Genomic DNA, 15,191 nt, shown 5'->3' with positions numbered 1-15,191 from the left:
CTCCAACTGGAGCATGCTCTGCAGGGTTGGAGGGACAGTGCTAGTTGGGCCCAGTACTGTCCTTTAACCCCTTCCGTCCTAGTGTTGGGTTTTTATACCTCATCACATTAACTTAGAACTTAGTAAAGCACTTTAGGAAACCTGATGATGTAATAAACTATTCTACATAACAGCCTTGTTCTTGTCAAAAACCTCTGACGACTTAATTACAGCCTGTTTTAGTTTCTTAATATTCCTTTATATCACTATAAAGAGCATCTTTCTCAAAGTCTTTTATTTTGCCCAAGAAGGTGGCATTTACTATCTTTAATGGTGACCTCCTCTCCCACATTCTTCAGCTTAGACTTCCCCTAAAAATGAGACATATGTAGATAGTAACTATGTTTAATTAGACGAGAAGGTCACAGACTTAGCAACATTCAAAAAAAAATATCAGGGAATAGAATTAAATTTTCTCTTCCCATATCAAAATGAAGGATTATCCAGAGTTCAGCAAGTCCCACCAGTGTTGGCCAGCAGTTAATTGATAAAAACAGCTGTAAATTCATGTCACAGAGGAGATGCAACCATAAAGGTAACAATGATATTCTAACATGGACACTAATGTATCTCACGTGCAAGGGGGAGAATGGCTACCTCAAAGTAATGGCTCAGAATAGAACCGGGCGATGGTTTGACAATTAATGGCACATTCATTAGAGTAGAGGAAACAATTTGTAAATGCTAGGATACTACGTTGTTGTACTATAAAGAAAGAGCTTGAGGAAAGTGATGACTGAATGCTTGGAAGTACATTACTATCAACTAAATGGAAAGACAAAAACCTAGCATCAATGCAGAGTTAAGATTGAGGAAGTGAGCACTAATCAAGTCACAGAAATTCCAAGTGATAAGGTTTCTATGATTACTTCAACTTGGTCACATTGCTCATCCTGTATATTTCATATGCAGTAGTGAATTTGTACCCTGAACATTACTGTGATAACAAAATTGTAACATCTATAACAGTGGTTTTCAAACTGTTGGTCGTGATTCAGTACTGGGTCACAGACTGTAAGACACTGGGTCGCGACAGCTCTGGTCAGCACCGCCAACCATGCCATTAAAAGTCCCGTCAGCGATGCTGCCCAGCTAAGGCAGGCTAGTCCCTACCTTTTCCGACACGGTGCTGCGCCCTGGAAGCAGCCAGCAGCAGGTCCGGCTCCTAGGCAGGGGGGCCACAGGGCTCCGTGCGCTGCTCCCTCCCCGAGCACTGGCTCTGCACTCCCATTGGCCGGTTCCTGACAAATAGGAGCTGGGGGGGGCAGTGCCTGTGGGCGAGAGCAGCGTGTACGCCTCTGACTAGGAGCTGGACCTGCTGCTGGCCACTTCTGGGACGCAGCACTGTCCGCGGTGCCAAGGTAGGCTTCCTGCCTGTCCTAGCAGCCCTGCTGCATCGCTGACTAGGAGCCACCCAAGGTAAGCCCACAGCCCAACTCCGCCTCCCAATCCCCTGCCCCAGCCCTGAGCTCCCCCAAAACCCAAAGCCCCATCCTGCATGCCAAACGCCTCATCCCTGGCTCCACCCTAGAGCCTGTACCCCCAGCCCAGAGCCCTGATCCCCTCCCACACTCCAACCCCCCCAGCCCCTCCCACACTCCAAGACCCTCTTTCCCAGTTCTGTTGGGTTGCAGGCATCAACAATTTTCTTTAACTGGGTCACCAGCAAAAAGTTTGAAAACCACTGATCTATAAGATTAAGAATCTCCACGAGATTTACATCAGAGGTAGGTTGGTTGACACTTGACTTAGGCTCCGATCCTGTAATGAGCTCTGTGCCTATGCAGAACATAGTGTACGTGGAGCAGTTTGAAAGATCGTGGCCTCAGTGAGCTTTCATGTGGTCTGCTTAAGATAATGTACCAATTGGGCTTCAGAGAAGCTACTGTTTCTAGTTTGATAATCCCCTTGGTAAACTGAATGTCTTCAAATTAAGCCTTCAATGTCTCTTTGCCTCAGTATTATTTGTCAAATGAGGACAATAATATTTAATACATCCAATCATTAAAGCAAGTGATTAGGTTAGTTGCACTCACCCACACATCTATTTGGGGGAAATCAATCCAGTATACTAATATTCCTGTTTTAAGTATGATGTTCTGTTACAGTAATCCCAGATATTCCAAACCTTTGGTTTAACCAAAGGTTAGTTATGTTTCCCATGGCTGCAGTTAGTGCAGATCAGATCCCGTAGGAGTGGTATTTCAGGCTATAGTACTTGCCAAGCTCCTAAGTGGGGTTCAGGAACCTCAATAGAGCTTAGCATTAGGCCTGTGGAGTTTAGACACTCTTAAAGTCCCCTGAACCTCTATCAAGCTGAGGTTTGCCTATATAATGCTAGATAATCAAATGCGTAAGATTAACGTGTTTATAACTGGGGCCTCAGTATTAAGGGAAGTGAAAATGGTCCAGATAAAGTAACTGACTCAAACTTCATCAAAAGAATAATGATAAAAACCTGAACCTCCTTGGAGATCCAGAGGAGTTTTAAAAATAAATAAAACAAACAAACACTTCATGAGGAGTGTCAGAGTGACAGTCCTGGGGACCCTTACTTATCCAGAGAACGTGTACCACATGGCAGCAGTCATGTGAGTCTACCTCCATGGCCCTACCAATATGCTTTGTTCCTCACTCAGATGACCCACTACTACAGGTGAGAGTGGGTAGTTAAGTCACAACTTCTGTATTGAGAATTCCATCAAGCTTCCCAATTTGGGCCAGCTGTGATGGCCACTTGTGATGTGAACTGCAATCCACTAGTAGACCCAGGACACAAAGCTTACTTCATATTCAAACATACCTTGGATGGTTCTTAGTTTTAATTTCTATGCCTCTGGATACTTCCTTGTTTTGGGAGACTCTGGAAATGGAAATGCTACATGAAGAGCTAACTACCTGGCCTTCTGTCCAAAACCAGGAAGCAGTAAGATCTTCACGTAAGAGTACTCTACCAAATGCTACAGTACTAAGGGCTTGTCTACATTACCTGCTGGATAGACAGGCAGCAATCGATCCAGCAGGGGTCGATTTATCATGTCTAGTCTAGTCTAGATGCGATAAATCAACCACTGAGCGCTCTCCCATTGACTCCAGTACTCCGCCGGAGTGAGAGGCACAGGCGGAATCAACGGGGGAGCGTCAACCCTCGACTTACCACAGTGAAGATAATGCAGTAAGTAGATCTAAGTATGTCGACTTCAGCTATGTTATTCATGTAGCTAAAGTTGCATAACTTAGATTGATTTCCACAACCCCTCTCCCCTCCCAGTGTAGAGACAATACTTTCTTAGGCCTGGTCTTTTGGAAAATGTTTTACTAGGATTTACTCTAAACAGTTTAATAAAATGAGAATATATGGGACCAAATACTGAGTTTGAGCACCATCTACTCCCATGGGTTTCAAAACAAACGGAGTCAAGGGCACCTGAGCCATAACAAGATTGGTCTTATATCTAGGAAGAGTATAATCTGTACATTCATTTGCAATCATTCATAATGTATTCCACTATGATTTGGTGACACGAGGCCTTTAAACTATTTCACCTTCAGAGGCAGATAAACTGAACAAATTTTATTTTGATGGTCAGATCCCAAAATGATCAATTCAGACCAATATTCAAACAACTTGCCCACCAGCTTTTACATGCTGAACACCAAAGCCTTTTTCGTTTTTGGTAATGTCTACCAATAAAGAAAAATGTTACTGTCTAAGGATATTTTATAAAAATACATGGCAACCCACTTTGCACACAGCTAATTTACAAATTATATATGCTACTTGTGCATATGGCAACAGCCTTCCATTGGCTAGGGTGTACTATACCCAATCTCTGGGCAGACTTGGAGTTTTCACCTTATGTTTTTCTATGCTGTTCCAATTCCAGTGTTTTTTCTGAGGGTTTTTTTTGTTGTTGTTGTTGCAGAAAAAGGAAAGCAGTTAGAAACTGTTAGGCTTTCCTCATAATAAAGTCCAGCCACAGTTGCTTAAATGGTCAGCAGTTTGGGAATGTTACATTCAGCCATGTTAGTGTTATGACATTGTAATGCATTTCTACTTGATGCCAGCATAAATCTTTGATTAATTGGAGCGCCAAGCTTTGTTAGATCTAATGCCTCAAATAACATGAAAAGAGCAGATGTGTATCACAGAGAAACTACGTATGCATAATCAGCACGTATATTTATTTTCTTGCATCATTTAGCATTAGAAAAAGGTTTGAAATAGTACTATCAGTTTGGATCCTGGGTTCTCAGTATGTACATCCAGCTTTAATTCACATACCTATAGCTATATCATTTAACCCATGAATATCATGCAATATAGAAGTTACGCACTATTTAAATGGCGCAGATCTTCACAGAGGGATGTATAGAAAGTATGCTGCTGCTGGAGATGCTTTAAAACAAATTGACTTTTAAACTAACATTGGCACCCCAAAAAAGTGGACAAAAGACTGCAGATTTTTTGTTAATGTACATTAATTTAAATTGTATCAGCTTATTGCTTTCATGAATAAAACCTCAAGATGGGTCATATTAACAAATAATAGAATATATTTTGCTAACTAGCTGTAGAATATAGGTTTAAAAACATTTTTTGAGACTAGCTCAGAAGCAATTTAAAGATAGTTTGGCAAATACAAATGGATTATTCCAAGTGTATCACAAACACATCCCCTAGCATACAACTAATTAGAAAAATAAAATGATAAAATGTAGAATGAGGCTTAAAAGTAGTTTTTGGTTTGTTGAGGGGAAGGAGGGAGAAAGGAATGATGTGCTGGCTGCTAACAACCTCTGTTGAATACTGGGTGACCTGTGTGCTTTGGAGGCGGAGGGGGGGGGGGGGGAGAACCGAACAGCTGATCCTATGTGATTAGTGAACAAATGGTCTGAAGTAAATCCCAGCTAGCACATCAGACTGATTAAATACCCCAACAGGCATATGCATGAAATGCAAACATGACAGCAGCCTCAGTAAATAAAATTAGCATGCTCCATTCTGAAAGGAAAAGGAAGAAAACTATCAGCAAGAGATAGAAACAACATGCAGTAAGTGCAAAGTAGTAAGGAAAAGCCCTTGGTTACTAGGAAAAGAATTAGTGTAGCTAGACAGTTGGCAATGCTTAGATAGAGACGTGCTAGTCACTTCTACCTGGGAGTAGCTCTGCAGATGTCCTCTGGTACTCTCGTGGCTTTCCTGTTGCTCCAGCTGCAGATTTATCTGATCCTTGCATCCCCAGTGACGTAGTCCACTCAGGCTAAGGGGGGGGGGGGTGAGCTTGCTTAAGGTGGATCTCTTAAAGCCACAGTGCCACATTTCTTTTAAAATGTTTTTAGAGAGTTTGTTTGCTTTAAACTTGGTTAGTTTTTACCTTTTGGCCACATACTGGCCAACATTCAGAATCTACAGTTTGGGGTGGGGGAACTGGAACACATATTTTCACTCCATTTCATTGGGAGAACTTTTTTGGGAACAAAATAAACATTTCACCCAAAAATAAATAGGGACAGTTGACTTGGGTAGTCAGCAGGTGCTGATCATGTTACCCTTAAATCCAAACTGCAACTGTTATTCATGTGAGTAGCCCCACACTGGCTTAAATGTAACTACTCGCATGAGTAAGAATTGACAAATAGACATATACCTGCCACAGTAGTTGTTTCCAGCTGATGAAATGAAATGTACCAATTCTATGAAACCTCTGTGAGTTTGAGATTCAGGGGGGAAAGGGGAGGTACAGGCAGAAGGAATTCTCTGCTACATGCAGAAATAGAGCAGGACTGACACTCCAATAGTTTTGGCTGAGGAAAATGCATGCCGGCTATAAGCAAACATGTACCCTATGTACACAATCCAATTATGAAATTAACTTTAATTTTCATTGTTAATCTTATTGACGGCATCCTTCAATTTCCACTAAGATTTTTGAGTGCATCATTCTCAGAGACCTTTGTAAGAGGAAAGTTATAACAATTTTGGCATCACGATTTGAATGATTAGGAACATGTTAAGTGAGATTTTCAGAAGAGCTCAGCATTGGCCTGATTCTATCCCCACTGAAGTCGATAGAAATTTTTAACTTTAATGGGAGCAGAGGGAGGCCATTTTTGAGTGCTTTTGAAAATTCCACTGCTTTAGTTTATATTTGCTTCTCCTTTTTTGAGGGACAAGAAAAGTCCAAATAAAATAAGAATATATCCAAATTTTTGCACCTCTCTCAAATGAACCTGTATTTGGGGTTCAAGAAGGTTTGGTTAATGTTAACCCACTTCCTTTGTGTGCCAACAAACTTCCCAACGCTGGACAAGAGAAGAAGTGAAAATAGTCTGGACAAGATTAGGTCCTTATTTTCACCCATGCCATTCCAATTCCATTTCCTTCAATAGGATTGCATAGGAATAATGAGGGTAGAATCTGACCCTTTATTTGGGTCTGATCCTGACAACCATATAAATTACACATAACCCTGGGGCTCTGCACTGGCTTCAGCTTCAGTGGTACACTGGTGCCAATCTTTAAAGTCCTCAGTGGGTGGAGCTCTCTCTTGCTCTGTGTGATCCACCAAAACAGTTGTAATCACGGGGAATGTAATGCCTGATGAAGCTGAGGATAAAACTGTCAGAGGCCAGGCATTCTCACTGGTAGACCTTTTGCAATGGAATCCCATGCTAGTAAAGATCAGGGTGAATACATGCCTTGCCATCCCTGGAGTTCTATCTTCCCCCATCATGTCACACAATTCCTTCCTCAACAACAAAAGCTGCAGGGTGACCACAAGTGGCTCTCCTGGAAAAATAGCAAGAACTGTCCATGTAAAATAGCATAAACGGTGAATGGTCGGGAAAACATGGTCCTATCAGATTAAATTTGTGCTTTTTAATTATGAATACAGGTGATGAGTGCATTAAAGATTAGATGTAGGATCCCAAATGTAAAATTCTACAACCGACTTTTAGCAACATGCAGTTCTGTGGCAGAGGTCATTGGTGGCTCTGCAAGGACAGGTGGCTGCAAATTTGCCCTGGTAGCCAGTCTTGAGGTAGACATGTTTGAGAAGTGGTTGGACTGTCTTACCCGTCTGAATGGTCTTTACTCATAACTCATCTCTGACTCTGTAAAAAATGCTCACGTGTATATGTTTTGGATGGCTCATGGGATTAGTTTAATGGCATAGGAGAATTTTGGTCCTTGCTCACTGATTCAACTAAAGACAAGTTGAAAAATTCTAAAGTATGTGAAATGACTTGGTCCACTTCCTAGTGGTCAAGTGTTTGGATCACAAATTGCATCAGCCGGCACCCTAAGAGAACAAGGACTGAATGGGCAGCACTGATAACAATCTAGACTCACTCTCAGCGGTGATTGGGTATCAGGTACAATATGTGCACTGCCATTTGCACATACTATACAAGTTCTAATAAATGAAGCTTTTCAGTCTCCAATGCTATCAATAGGTCACATTTCATAATAAGCATTAAATTCAGTTTTTAGAAAGGACAGAAAAGCTTGGCTTTTACCAAGTTATCATGTACAGTGCTTAGCACTTTAATAACAATAATGATTCCCAGTATCTTCTACCCAGTGCTAAGTGCAGAAAGTATAAGGTTCAATGGTCTGCTCTTCCGTTTGTGAATGATGAATAAACTGACTCAAACCAACTCACAATCTTCACTTCCCTATTGATTAAAGAATGCAAGGAATTTCTTTAAAAACAGGACCACAGATGTGTCCAATGCATAGGCTGACTCAAATGGTCATATGGCGTAGTTACCGAATAATGCCAAACCGACCCATAAAAGAAGGAATCTAATATTTTAGAGTTTTACAAATGATTTTATTTTGCAAAACAAGTCAAAATGAAACTCAGAGGATATTCAGATTTGCTGTAAATGAGATGAAGAACTCCAGCACACCTACATTTATTACTTTTACACTTTTACCATAGGATTGCATCAGTTTTAGCAACAATCTTTGCTCACCATACACTTTTCCAAAAGATGCATTTGTAATATTGCCCATATGACAACTTAATGTTTTACTTGATTTCTGTATAACAGCTATTACCTACTGACTTCTTAGAGTTTTCCTTACAAATGAAAGAGGAGGAGGTCAAATACTGTAATCTCCATTGGAAATCTCTGTCAATTCACTGAGCTGCACCCTTGACATTACATCCCAAGACCTGGTATGACATCAAGACACCATTATTTAAGTGAAAGTCAAGGTGGATTCTCAGTAGAAATGAACCCAAGCACTGAAGTGCAGTTTACAACCCAAACTCCCCTGGGTTCGTCTCTAAATGTCAATGTGTTGTCTACAAAATACATTCTGATACTCCAATTGCAGATGTAAACAGAAAACAGGAATTCACTGAAATTTAAATTAGATATCCAGCTTCCCCAATAAATAGAGGCAGTAAATAATTAGTGGCATATGTCTGCCATCTGTGCAGTGACAGGCATCGTCCATCCCTTCCATTTCATCTCTCTCTAGAGACCTTCCAATTCTCACATCACAATTCATGGCTGATTAATCTGTACATTTATCTTTATTAAGATAAAGACTGATTCATGTGTGTCAGGATAGGGGAAAGAAACATCTAAATTTTTACCTTTTTCAAAAATCAGTAACCACAATAATATATATAATACTTAGCAGTCTCATAACAAATTAAGCCTTAAAATATCTCTGTGAGGTAAACAATACTATGCCTGTTTATAGATGAGGGAACTTGGACAGAGAGGTGAAGTGATCTGCCCAAGGTCACAGAGGGAGTCAGTATCAGACCTGGAATTAGAACTTTCTATCTATTTTAAGTATTTATATGGACCCTATTATCACAGTATCCAAGAGCCTCAAATCTTTAATGTATCTATCTTCATATGAGGTAGGCAAATACTATTATTCCCATTTTATAGATAGGGAACTGGGGCACAGAGAGACTAAGTGACTTTTTCAAGGACACACAGGAAATCTGTGCTGAAGGAAGGAACTGAACCAGAAGCGCCCATGTCTGCGATTAGCACCCTATCCTGTGAATCATTCTTCCTTTCTAGAGCATGTTTCCTCTCTGGAAATTTCTGGCTTTAACAACTGCCCTCAGACCACCAGATTACACCCCAAAAGCCATAAGAAAATTCTCTGGTGCCCTGTTGTCTCACAAGTGCCATCTCAGTGCAGGAAAGTAACCAAACATATGTGCACAAATATTAATAGACAGACAGCTGTAGTTTTAACAAGGGATAGTTTGGTGGCCTCTGTGCAATGACTTGGACTCAGCCTGGCTCCCGGTAGACAGGAGCACTTATCACACAAACTGCATCACAATTGGCACTAATTGCTCCTCCCCCTCTTGTTGGCAGACTCAGCAGGGAGGTGAATGACTGCATGGGCCCGAAGTGTAAACTATCCTCTAGTTCAAAGAGGTCAACCTTAAGCTGGAGGGACCAAGCACATCGTAATATTGACAATATTGCTTTATTGCTGCCCATGCTGTACCTCTTCTGTGGAGAAAGGACCTCAGACATGAGCACTTTTCATGAACACTAAAATCATGTGATCATTAAAAATAATACCCAAGGCTTTTTAAAACATGCATTACAAACTGGTCGTGACCTCTGTATAATACCTTACAGGACCATAACACTCAGCACATTGAAGGCTCATCTGTACAGAGTGCAGCATGTGGCAAGTCAAGTGTGAATCTACAGTGCACTAGCTTAAACAGCAGTATATCAAAGCACACAATGGAACTTTAACTGTGTGGCAGCAGGATCCATGAGACCACTTAGTGCACAGCAAGCTAGTGTGCTGTAGATTTATACCCCCGATTGCCACACACTAAGTCTCCGTATAGACAGGCCCTTACTTTAAGAATCCAGAGTTGAGAAATGTTTTGCTCTTTCACCAGTGCACTCAGTATGATAATCTGCAGCAAACATTTTCCGGGGATGGGAAGAATTACCCAGACTTTTTCCAAGAATTTTGGATCTCATTGTAGATATGACACATGAACCAGGCTAAACTGCCTTTCTCACAGTGCCTGAAAAGTAACACTTTTGGTATGCGATAGTCAGGGATGGAGATAATGATTTAAAAATAATAATAGCAAACCCTGGAAAATGGCCACTGCCATGTGCTATCTCTCATGGGATATTTGTAGGATAGCATCCTGTTCCTCCCCCTCTTAAAGCCACCAGCGGGGCCAATAACTGCAAGTCTGTTATATTTTGATTAACTTTACTATTAAATAGGGGAGGGGACAGATTTTCATGGCTAGAACCAAATCTATGCCTGACAATTTAGATCTAATACAGCTATGGTTGTGATGTGCCTCATCAACCGGAATTGGACAGAGAATATTGTATATACAAGGTAACATTTGGCACCCAGCATCAGTTAGAAGACACTAGCAGAGGTATTCACTGAGTAAGGTGCTCTCAGGATAAGACCAAGCCACTTAATGATGATTCAACCTAATTCTCTCACTCTCCTCCTCACTTGGAGGTATTCTTTCATTCTGTTTTTAATTATACCTACTGTGCTGTGGCAGAGGAGAGAAATTAACCTACAAACTAACTAACTACAGTGCAATGGACAGAAATAGAGCTGGATGGATGACAGCTTTTTTGGTTTGCTGGTAATTCTGAAAAAAATCACTTTGGGTCAAACCAAAAATTATATTTTTCAAAGTTTTCAGTGAAAGTAAAAAAAAAAAAGAAAGAAAAATAGTTTCAGGGAAAACAAAATGTTGCATTTAAATTCTGAGGTTTTTTACTGTTTTAATAAAATGAAGGAAATTTTGAAACAAAAAGTTGTTTTAAATTGAAAAATCAGACCATCTAGTTTTTAAAAATTGTCTAAACCAAACATTTTTTGACTTTTAAAAAGTTTTTTTTTGACCAAAACAGTTCAGTAAAAATTGGCACACATTAATTTCAGTAACCAAATCTGCATTTTTGTTGAAAAAAATTCAGTCTAAAAACTTCATTCAGTTCTAGACAAAGGGTTAATCTCACCATCGCTTCAGTGGAGTTATATTATACACCAGGGATTAATTTGTAAGCACTGTGAGCCAATCTTCCCTACCCTCTTTGTATTCTTTCATTATTTCCAGCTATAGCTTTGGCATATGACTATACAGTACAAGCAACAATTTTTAACTGCTGTGGTTCAAATCTTTATCATTCATATAGGCTCCTCAGCTCTAGCTATGGGAATTTAAGCCTCAGAACATGGCACTGAATTAAACCCTAAGGCAATCCAACAGTTTGAGATAGAGCTGCCTGAACAATTTATAGATAGAGGAGCTGTGTTGTAATAAATCCTTTTGGAACAGTTCCTGGATGCTTATGGTTAGATTAAAAGGTCACAGTACTGTATACAGGCAGGCTGTCACAATCTAGCATGAGCCCTAATGAACATGCTGCAAACTGATTTTTTTGGACAATATGACAAATCAAACTGAAATAGTTTACAGAGGTTTGAAATAAAGGTGACATGACACTGATTTGTCAAAGAAGGACTAATGGAAATGTGAGTGTATTATAGGACTTGCTGATTGTGCCCACTTTAGTTAATGTTGCAGAACAGTTTCCATTGTTAACCATTTTCATGGCTTCATAACTTTCTAAAACCTTTATCTTTGGTACTGAAATTTTCCATGATATGTCTCTGCCTGCAGCTGATTTCTATTATAATTTGGCCAAAATCTTCCATTTTTCATTCATTTAAAGGCTAGAAGGGACCATTGTGATCAGCTAGTCTGAGCTCTTGCATAATAGACTTTCACTCAGTAATTCCTGCATTTAGCCCCAATAACTTGTCCATAAACTATTGTATATCTATAGAAAGACACCCAGTCTTGATTTTAAATGTTCAGTGACATAAAATCCATTGCATTTCATGGTAAACTGCTTCAACTAGAGTGTTCAGTTATGAGACAGAGCAAAATAATAAGAAAATGCTGAGCAACCAATATTTACCAATATAAAACCTAAATTATTAATTCTTTCCAAGTCAAAAAACAGCAGAAACTTCAAACTTAAAGTGTGTCACATGCATAGTCCCTGAGTTATATATACTCACAGAAGTTTTGGGGGGAAAATGGTTTTGAAATATGAAATCTATTGAACTTTGAAAGCATGCCATGGCAACATGCAGTAAGAAACAGCATTAACTTTCAACCAAAAGTGTGTACTGTGAAGCACACATACATGGTATTTAACTGCCTATTCAACTGAGCTGATCTAAACATACAAGTATGTGGTAAAGAATGAGTGCAGGCCAGAAGCCTAACATCCTAAAATCTGCTCCCACATGTTTGTAAAGTACTTTCCAAACATTATCCAATTATGTCTCACATAACTCCCATCTACTACATATCTATCATTAGCCCTTTTTTATTTAAAATGTTTAATTTAAATTTAAATTAAAAAAAAGACATTTTTCTTATTAAAAATAAACCAATTAAATTTGAAATTATGAAAGCCTGTGTTAAGGCCTAAATGTTTATAATCTATTAAAATCAATTAAATTAAATACCAAAATAAAATAAAATAATTAAGCATTACATTTGCTGCCAAACTTTTAAAGAAAGTTAAACCACTGAACTAGTGTCAGTCACTGGCTTAGCACCTGGAATCAAAGATTGTTTAAGTGCTAAAGCAGCTTTTGATAGCAGTAGTTTCTTTTGGCAGTGCAGAAAGAACATTTTTTTCATTTCTGTTTATTCAACTAGTTCAGTTCAATGACTAGTTCATTTAAAGTTAAGAAACTAATTGGGAGTTGGAAAAGAAGGAAAGCTTCTTTTCCTTTTTAATTCTATGAATAAAAATTAGGTCTGAGAGGATGAGATCTACCAGTTCTAAAACCCTGAAGGACATGGTGATAAGAAACAATCACTTCAATTCAGCGACTACATAAAATAGTACCTTTGCTTTGCAGTTAGTTTTAAATGCAAAAATGTGTTTGATCAATTTTTTTCCTTATGTTTTAAGGTAGTTTTATTTGACAAATGAAAAATTTGTAAATGATGTTTTAGTGCTTTTTTAATTGAATTCCAGTTTTCATCCATACATTGCTTGACACAAATCATAAATAAAAAATTAATCAAATAAGAAATGTATCATTAACCATTTTCTAACATAATACAAAAATCTAAAAACCAAGAATGTGAATATTTAAGCAACATAACTGCATATATATATATATATATATATATATATATATATATATATATATATATAATATATATATTATATATATTATATATATAAGTATAGTTTTTACACTTATATATATATATAATATATATATTATATATATATAAGTATAGTTTTACTATATATATATATATAATATATATATTATATATATATATATATTATATATATATATATATATATATAATATCTTCCTAGTTAGCAAAAAGATGTTTAAAATATAGTGTAAAAACTATACTTAAGTTGCAAATCAATATGTTTTAATGGTTACCAATCAACAGGAATAAACTTTTTGTTAGGTAAATAACTAAAAAGTACGTATGTAAAACAAGATTAAAATCAATTATTTAAATCAAGATGTCATGCTTGCTGCTTTAAATCAAGATTAAAATCGGTTATTTAAATTGTTTTTTTATTTAAATCAGACAACTCTGGGGGAAACTGAGGCTCAGAGGTTGAGTGACTAATCCATTATGCCAATGTGCCTCCCAGGCAAGACATGGACTTTTGAGGCAGCATGTTAATCCTGGTTGAGATGCTAACATGCTGTGTAACTTTGGGCATATCACTTATCCTTTATATGCCATGAACAAAAGCAAAATCCCAGCTCAAAACCCAATCTCAATTTTAGGATATTTAAAATCTGGTCCAAATTTTGTGGCTCAGCCCCATCACTATATGAAAGGGTAAAAAAATCCTATGGATCAGGTGAGACAAACCTAAGTGACTAAAACCTCTGGTCCATCAAATACAGGAACCACACAATTTTCTTCAGCCGTTGATGCCTAAGATACTGACAGCTTTAACACTTCAGTTAGCTTTGTTCTTCCAAGTAGTAAACTTTTCCAATTCAAAAGGTGTGCAGAAAGATTGCTTTTCCTTCTGTGCAGCAGAGAGGAAAGAAGATCAGCAATATCTTGATGCTCAGATGAGAAAGGTATAAATCACATAAGAGCAAACAGGAATTAACAAATTGCCCATGTAATTTGCACTTCGCAATGTTTTGTGCAGGAGGCGGAATGAAGGGAAGAGTGAAAGGAACACCATGTAAGGAAAAGTCTCTCAACTGCCCCATTTCTTTCACAGTAGCTAAAAGAAAGTTACATGAATTTATTACACAAGTTTATTGGAGGCTCCAATAATACAAGCTTTTGCAGGGCCAGCCAAGTAACTTTGGGCTCTTCATGACCACTCGGGAAACCTGGGCTCAAAATCCTCAGGCCAGAAGGACTTAGAAGTGCCATAGTGGCAGCCCACTCAGCCCTAAAAGTAATGTCACTGAATACTCTACAGAACAGGTTCTGAAACTTTTTTGGTGAGCCCCTTTTCAGAGATTCTGTGCTCCACTCTTTCTAAGGGCAGAGGGTGCCCAGTACCCACAGTGGCTGGTAGCAGGAGGAGTGCCTGCTAACCATGGGGGTAGGTACTCACTATGCAGCGCTTGAGGAAACCTTCTGCAGTGGTTGGGTCGTCTTCACTGCCAGGACCTGGTTCCCTGCCTGTCTCACTCCCCCCTGTGTAGGGGAAGTGAGCAGTGTTGTGGTGAAGGGTGATGGTGAAGGGTCGGGAGCAGAAGGCTACACCCGTAAGTACTGGCCCCCTATCAGATACAAACCCCTCCTTACCCTGACCCATCAGTATAGCCCCATAGACTTCCCCCATGCAGACTCTGACAGGGGAAGCAGATGGGGTTCTGTCCTTGGGGCCATGCAGAATGGCCAGGGACTGGAGTCAGGAGGGGGTTCTGTTTGACAATACTCACAGCATACAGTCTGCTCCCTGCTTGCAGAGTCCCTGCCAGCCTCCCCAGCAGAGAAGCCAGTTGGTAACTGTGCCAGTAGGGGAGCAAGACAGGTAGGGAGCCTGTACAGAGAACTGGCCACTTCCTCTGCTGGACAGAGCCCCCTGTTAACACTGGCCCT

At 39.2% G+C, this 15,191-nt stretch overlaps 1 protein-coding gene across 11 annotated transcripts in view; it reads right to left on the bottom strand.

The window, feature by feature from the left end:
* The window catches only part of LDB3 (LIM domain binding 3), a 214,581-nt gene that overhangs the window by 198,589 nt on the left and 801 nt on the right, over positions 1 to 15,191 (bottom strand). For 10 of the 11 annotated variants that reach the window (XM_039546802.1, XM_039546805.1, XM_039546807.1 and 7 more), the window contains exon 1: positions 5,198 to 5,304. The exons of the other annotated variant lie outside the window; for it this stretch is intronic. The gene's annotated coding sequence lies outside the window, so the exon portion shown is untranslated. Of the gene's footprint in view, positions 1 to 5,197; positions 5,305 to 15,191 lie in introns of those variants that run through there. 11 annotated transcript variants of the gene reach the window in all.

The sequence above is a fragment of the Mauremys reevesii genome, linkage group 7 (assembly GCF_016161935.1).
Source record: "Mauremys reevesii isolate NIE-2019 linkage group 7, ASM1616193v1, whole genome shotgun sequence".
Classification (NCBI taxonomy): domain Eukaryota; kingdom Metazoa; phylum Chordata; order Testudines; family Geoemydidae; genus Mauremys; species Mauremys reevesii.
This window is presented reverse-complemented; position numbering and strand designations above follow the sequence as displayed.